The sequence below is a fragment of the Suricata suricatta genome, chromosome 1 (assembly GCF_006229205.1).
Source record: "Suricata suricatta isolate VVHF042 chromosome 1, meerkat_22Aug2017_6uvM2_HiC, whole genome shotgun sequence".
In the NCBI taxonomy this organism is placed as follows: Eukaryota; Metazoa; Chordata; class Mammalia; order Carnivora; family Herpestidae; genus Suricata; species Suricata suricatta.
In genome coordinates this window covers 130,462,932-130,470,450 of record NC_043700.1, presented here as the reverse complement: position 1 = coordinate 130,470,450, position 7,519 = coordinate 130,462,932, and the positions used below count along the sequence as shown (strand labels likewise).

The window sequence follows — 7,519 nt, the reverse complement described above, 5'->3', positions numbered from 1 at the left end:
GGCCCGCCGCGGGCACCGCCACTCCGGCGACCCCGCGCGGCTGGAGACCTGCAGGCGACCGCCAGGAGGGTCGGCTTCGGGAGGCGGGTCAGGATGACCCAGTTCCCCAGTTTCCCCCTCCTCGACGCGAACGGGGGTGGGAAAGGCGGCTGCCTCGGACCGCTGACTGACCCCGGCGAGTGGCTGCTGCAAGGCGCGAGCTGCCCAGAGGGGCTCCCCGACCGGCGTGCGCCAGCCCCACCCTCCCTTCGGGGAAGGAAAAGGCTCCAGAGTCTGGCAGGAGGGACGCCCACTCCTCACATTAACTCCTGTTATTGACTGGAGCAGGCACGAGGATAGCCCAGAAGGGGAAAGGTGACTTTGAAGACACGGGGGCTGGGCTAGATCCGCTCCCTAATCACAGTCACAGCTCCTTCCTTCGCCTTGCCTGGGTAAGGGGTTCCGGTGGGAAACCATGGTCAGGCCAGGAGACAGACACAGACAGGTGTGGTCCTGTTTTTCTTTCCAAACCTGTAAGGCTTGTTGTCATTTAATAAGGGAGATACTTTAAGGACACAAGGCCTATGGTGCCTCCTTATAGGTGTACATCTGAAACTTCAGTTTGCATAGTAATAACCTGCAGAACTTGTTTGAAACCAGAAGTCCTGAGCCCCAACTCGGGTGTTTCTTAGTCAGAAGGTTTGGATCTGCTTTTTTATTAGGTGCCCCAGGAGATGCGGGTGCATGGTGGTGCCCAGGATGGATTTTGAGAACCACTGCCCTACCTTAACAAATCCACAAGTCAGGGTACACCGTAACTGTAAAAGCAATAGATTGATTGGCCATAGACGGAGACCCTAAAGAAAGTTTGTCAAATCACCTAGTTTTATATGCAAGGAACCAGAACTAGAAAGGTTTGTATTATTTTACAAGTCACATTTTATTAGAGACACTCACAGCATTATAGAAGCACTCTGTAAATCTTGTTTGACTGAATGAATAGAAGATGGAGAGCTGGCTGGACGGTGATGAATAGCTCGGTGTAGATTTCCTGATTCAGATTCCAGAACTCTACCTGGGACAGCCAAGTCACTGGATTTAGGAAATGAAATGGGAAGGAAAGGTGTTAAACTAAATTAATTTGAATATATCAGTTCAGTGCTTCTCCATCTTTTGCAGTCAAATATTTTTTGCAGTGAAGAGATTATCAAAAAAAATTTTCTTTGAAATCTCTAGTTTTATCCTTTTTCATTTTAGCCTATGAAATATTCAGTCAGGTTTGTTACGGTATAAAAAGATCTACTCCAGTGGGTAAAACCAATGCTTCAACTATTCTATATTCAGAATCCACTGGCACAGTAACAGCTAACCCACATCAGCAAAATTAAGAAATGTGGCAGCTAGGTGCCCTGTGGGCTACCCTAAAAAGGAAAGAGAAGGGAAAGGAATGCATTGCATACCTGCAAATGGCTCAGGTACTGTGTCCCTGAGTTAGAGCATGGGCTCCAGGGATAGGCTACTAAATCCCACTTCTGCTATGTCATAGCTGTGAGACTTCGGACAAGTGACTTCACTTCTCTGTGCTTCACTTTGGGCATCTGCAAATTAGGAAAATAATAAAGCAGCTACTGCATATGGTTTCTTTTTGTTTTCTATTGCTCTCACAACTTAGCATCTTAAAACAACACCCATGAATCATTTCACAGTTCTGGGAGTGGGCTCAACTGGGTTCTCTGTGTAGCATCACCTCACAAGGCTGACACCAGTGTGCAGCCAGCTGGGCTCTTCTCTGTGGGCCCTGAAAAACATCCACTTCCAAACCAAGTTCCTTGTGGCTGTAGGTCTGAGGTCCTTGCTTCATGGCTGGTTGCTGGCCCCTGTGGCCCTCTGTTCCTTGAGGCTGCCCAGGCGTCTTGGTATGTGACCCCTTCTATCTTTAAAGCAGCAATCAAGTTGACCCCTCTCATGCTTTGAATCTCTCTGGCTTCTTTTACCAACAGCCAGAGAAAACGTTTTGCTTTAAAGGGCCCATGTGATTATATGATTATATTACCCAGGCCCACCTGGATAATCTTCATATCTCCACGTCAACTGCTTAGTCATGTAATCACACCTTCAGAGTCCCTTTTGTCACATCGTGTAACATAATCACAGAAGCAACACCAGGGATGGAAGCCTGAGAGCTATCCAGAAGCCAGTTTATCACAGATTATTTTGAAGATAAGTAAATTTATGTACTTTAAACCCTTAGAACATTGTTTTGTTTCATTGTACTTGTAGTAAGAACTTGATGAAGGTTACCTGTTATTTTTTTCTGTTCATGGCACTACATTTGACTGTCATAACAACTCTGTATTTTTTTTAATTTTTTAATGTTTCACTTATTTTGGAGAGAAGGGGAGAGTTCGAGTCGGGGAGGGGCAGAGAGAGAGGTTCAGAGGATCCAAAGCAGGCTCCACACTGACAGCAGTGAGCCTGACACAGGGCTCAAACCCAGGAACCCTGATCATAATCTGAGACAAAGTTGGACACTCAACCAACTAAGCCACCCAGGCATCCCCAACTCCGTATTATTTTAAAGGTAAGAAACTAAGAATCAAAAAGTCAGTCCAGGGGCACCTGAGTGGCTCAGTTGGTTAAGCGTCTGGCTTCGCTCAGGTCATGATCTCACAGTTCGTGGGTTCGAGCCCTGTGTCGGGCTCTGTGCTGACAGCTAGCTCAGAGCCTGGAGCCTGCTTCAGATTCTGTGTCTCCCTCTCTCTCTGACCCTCCCCTGTTCACACTGTCTCTGTGTGTCTCTCAAAAATAAATTAAAAACATTAAAAAAAAAAGTCAATGTTGGTGAGATTATGGAAAAAAAAGGAAACCTGTGCACTGTTGGTGGGAATGTAAATCAGGGCAGCCTGTGTGGAACACAGTGTGGAGGTTCTTCAAAAAAATTAAAAATAGAAACACCATATGACCCAGTACTGGATATTTACCCACAGAAAATGAAAACACCAATTCAAAAAAATATATGCACTCCTCTATTTATTGCAACATTATTTACAATATCCAAGATATGGGAGCAACCCAAGAGTCCATTGATAGTTGAATGGATAAAGAGATGTGATACACACACACACACACACACACACACACACACACACACACACACAATGAAATATTACTCAGCCATAAAAAAGGATAAGATCTTGCCATTTCAGGCAACATGGATGGACCTAAAGGGTACTGTGCTAAGTAAAATAAGTCAGACAGAAAGAGAAATATCATATGATTTCACTTATATGTGGAATTTAAAAAAACAATGGATGAACTGACAAAAAGCACAAACAGATCAAGAACAAACTGATGGTTGCCAGACAAGGACAAAATGAGTGAAGGAGAGAGGGATATACAGGCTTCCACTATGGAGTGAATAAGTCATGGGAATGAAAGGTACAGTATAGGGGATGTATGTAGTCAATGGTATTGAAGTGGTGCTACGTGGTAACACACGGTGTTCACTAATGGTGAACACAGTATAACATATACACATGTCAAATCACTGTGTTGTACATATGAAACCAACGCAGTATTGTGTGTCAACTATACTTATATTTAAAAAGGAACAGATTGTCCAACACAACAGGGCAGGTTAGTGGCACAGTCAGGAATCAGACTAGGACAGCAGCCAATCAAGTCTGTGTTTTTACTATTAAATGATACTGCATCAAAGAAAACTGGCCAAGGACAGGTGATGTTCATTTGGGGAAGGGGGCCTTGAGGAAGACTGTGGCAGTAATGAGGGGGCAGAGGGAATATTTCCAGATAGTCATTTGCTGTAAGTGAGTAACTTAGTAACTTAGTGCAAGGGAAGCTATAGTACATCAAGAAAGTCTTTAGCTGAACTGGTGATTTTTAGTGAGCAGAGGCATTTTCTTGTGGTGATATTCATCTTAAAAGGCTATCCACTTCACTTGTGGTCTAGCCGCATTCCTGTGATGAGCTCTTCCCCTCCATGCCACCTCCCCTCTGCCACCCTGCATCCGGAGGAAATGAACAGCTCTAAAGGGCAGTCCCACCGACCCTGCCTTGGTAGCAAGAGCACTGCCCAGCCTTTCTCCACCGCCTGCCCAGGCCCTGAATCAGTGCCACACCTATTACCTGCTGTCTAGCTAGCTAATAGTGCGACAGCAGATACCCGGGACCAAACAAATGGGGGGGAGCGCAAACAAACAAATTACCAGCTCTGATCCTCCCCCATTTAGGACTTTGACCTTGACCCATAGCAGTGTTCTCTGGAAGGGTTGTTCATACTCCTTGACTCAGTATTTCTATTTCAAGAATTTATCCTAAAAAAGAACAAGAGAATCACTCAGTATTGCATTTAAAATCGTTTCATGTCCATTGGAGCAAGTGTCACTTTTCCTGACACAGTAGCCGTCATGCTTAAAAGAGCAGGACTGGAGTCGGCCTGCCTAAGTTTGAACCCTACCTCTGCCAAGTACCAGCTGAGTGATTATGGGCAAGTCACTTTATTTTTTTTTTATTTTGTTGTTTTTTTATTTAATTTTTTTAATAGTTACTTGTCAAATTGGTTTCCATACAACACCCAGTGCTCTTCCCCACAAGTGCCCTCCTCCATCACCACCACCTCTTTTCCCCCCTCCCCCTTCCCCTTCAACCCTCAGTTAGTTTTCAGTATTCAATAGGCTCTCAAGTTTTGCATCCCTCTCTCTCCCCAACTTTCTTTCCCTCTTCCCCTCTCACTGGTCCTCCTGTTCTCCTGTTAGACCTATGAGTGCAAACATATGGTATCTGTCCTTCTCTGCCTGACTTATTTCCCTTAGCATGACACCCTCAAGGTCCATCCACTTTCCTACAAATGGCCAGATTTCGTTCTTTCTCATTGGGCAAGTCACTTTAATTCTTTAAGTCTCCATTTCCTTATCTGGAAAACAGTGATGATAACACCCATCTCATAAGAATTTAATTAGTTACTACTATTATACTAACTTATTACAATGATTATTATACTACCCTACATTCATATAATTAGTGGTCCTATGTAGTTCCACTGTAAGCAACTTTACCACAAGCATTTTTGCTGCATAGCCTAGTGGCCGTGAGGCAACATTACCATAAAGATAAAAATCATGAAAAATACAAGAGGAGTGTTCATTAAAGAAGACATAATAAAACATGAAAAAGAATAACAAATTAAAAAGACTTCATTGCAGGGGCACCTGTGTGTCTTCGTTGCTCAGGTCATGATCTCATGGTTCACGGGTTCAAGCCCTGTGTCGGGCTCCATGCTGAAGCTTTAGAGCCTGGAACCTGCTTCAGATTCTGTGTCTCCCTCTCTCTCTGCCCCTCCCCTGCTCTTGCTCTGTCTCTGTCTCTCTCTCTCTCTCAAATATAAATAAAAAATTTTTTAAATTAATTTTAAAAAAGACTTCATTGCAAAATACAAAATATTTGAATACATTCAAAATGTGTAGTGTAGATTCATGGCAATACCATGAATAATTAATTTTACATTGTGGATTGTATCTAACCACTTTCTCCAAAGTATTTCATTCATAGTATTACACATTTTTTTGCTTGTTGATTCATCTTCTCATTCAGGATCACATTTGAATGATGTACATTTGGGTTTTTTTAATGTACATTGGGTTCTTTTAATTTTTTTAATGTTTATTTTTGAGAAAGACAGAGCACAAGCTGGGGAGGGGCAGAGAGCAAGGGAAACACAGAAACCGAAGCAGGCTCCAGGCTCTGAGCTGTCACCACAGAGCCCAACATGGGGCTCAAACCCATGAACTGTGAGATCATGACCTGAGCTGAAGTCCAGTGCTTAACCAACTTAGCCATCCAGGTGCCCCAACATTTGTAACTGAGCTTTGTATTTTGTTGTTTATTCCTGGCATATGATCATATGTCCTCTGATAGATGCTCCTAAACTCTGTGGGAAATGTGGGTTCAAAACTATACACTACTGTATAGACCATTATGAAGGCTAAGGTTTATATAATATAAAAATGAGAGTACTGTGTCAATGAAGAAATCAAACCAAGCTGTCAACCACTTATTTTTTTTATCTTTTATGGCAAAATTGCCTTAAGGCCAATTAGTTATATGGCAAAAAAATGTTTTCAGTGATAATCCTTGCAGCAAAGATATCTATGGCAAAGATGCTTACAGCAGAAATTCCACACACAATAATTAACATACTAATACTAATAAAGTACCTGGTCAATAGTTAGTAATAGTAATAAACATTAACTCTGAGAAGGATTATGATGAATGATATATCCTCAACTCATGGCCCACAGTCTGGCACCCATTACTCATAAAAATTGATTGAACAAATGGATGGATGGATGAATGGATGGATGGATGGATGGATGGATGAATAAATAAATGAGTAAGGATACTTGTTGCACATTACAAAGCCAAAATTTGTAAACCTGCTAAATCCAACAACAGGAAATTGATTTAACATATTATGATTCATAAATATATAGTCATCATAAAGTATATTTTTAAAGAATATTTATTGGGGCACCTGGTGGCTTAGTTGGTTAAGTGTCCAATGTCAGCTCAGGTCATGCTCTCAGTTTATGGGTTCAAGCCCCGCATCGGGCTCTGTGCTGACAGCTAGCTCAGAGCCTGGAGCCTGCTTCAGATTCTCTGACCCCTACCCTGCTCGCACTGTCTCTCTCTGTCTCTCAAAAATAAATTTAAAAACTTTAAAAAAAAACTTAAAAAAAGGAATATTTACTGACTTAGAAAATGTCCTTTCTAGAATATTGGTGGGGGACAGCATACAGTACATGTAGTATTTGCTAACTTAGTAAAATGTTTACATGTATGCATCAGAAGAAAGTGGAAGGTGACATACCAAAAGGCAATAATAGTTCTCTCAGGGTGATAGAATAAGAGATTATTTTTTATTTTCTTATTTATACATTCCTATGGGGTGCCTGGGTGTCTCAGTCAGTTAAGTGTCCAGCTTCGCCTCAGGTCATGATCTCACAGTTCATGGGTTCGAGCCCCATGTCGGGCTCTGTGCTGACAGCTCAGAGCCTGGAGCCTGCCTCAGATTCTGTGTCTCTCTCTCTCTCTGACCCTCCCCTGCTCACATTGTCTCTCTCTGTCTCTCAAAAATAAATAAAAAAACATTAAAAACATTTATACATTCCTGAATTTTTTTATTCTTTGTAGTGAACTGGAGTACAGCATCAATTCTAATACTTTACTTTTTTTTAATTCATCATGGAGAACTTGGACATTTAAAAAAGTTATCAAGTTAATCTTAACTGAATTAAGATCTTATCCCTTTAAGGGGGACCTGGGTGGCTCAGTTGGTTAAGTGTCCTACTCTTTATTTTGCCTCAGGTCATGATCTCACAGTTCATGAGATCCAGCCCGGCACTGGGCTCTGCACTGACAGCATGGAGGCTCCTTGGGATTCTCTCTCCCTCTCTCTTTGCCCCTCCCCGCTCTCAAAATAAATAAACTTAAAAGCAATATCTTATCCCTTTAATGAAACATT

General features: G+C 42.3%; 1 long non-coding RNA gene across 1 annotated transcript; it reads right to left on the bottom strand.

The window, feature by feature from the left end:
• Window positions 1-960: 960 nt before the first annotated feature.
• On the bottom strand, window positions 961-4,307 carry LOC115280593. Its single transcript, XR_003903857.1, has 3 exons — window positions 4,206-4,307; window positions 1,440-1,577; window positions 961-1,071 (listed from the first exon to the last, which is right to left on the bottom strand). It is a non-coding gene; the product is annotated as an uncharacterized LOC115280593 (long non-coding RNA).
• Between the last annotated feature and the right edge of the window lie 3,212 nt (window positions 4,308-7,519).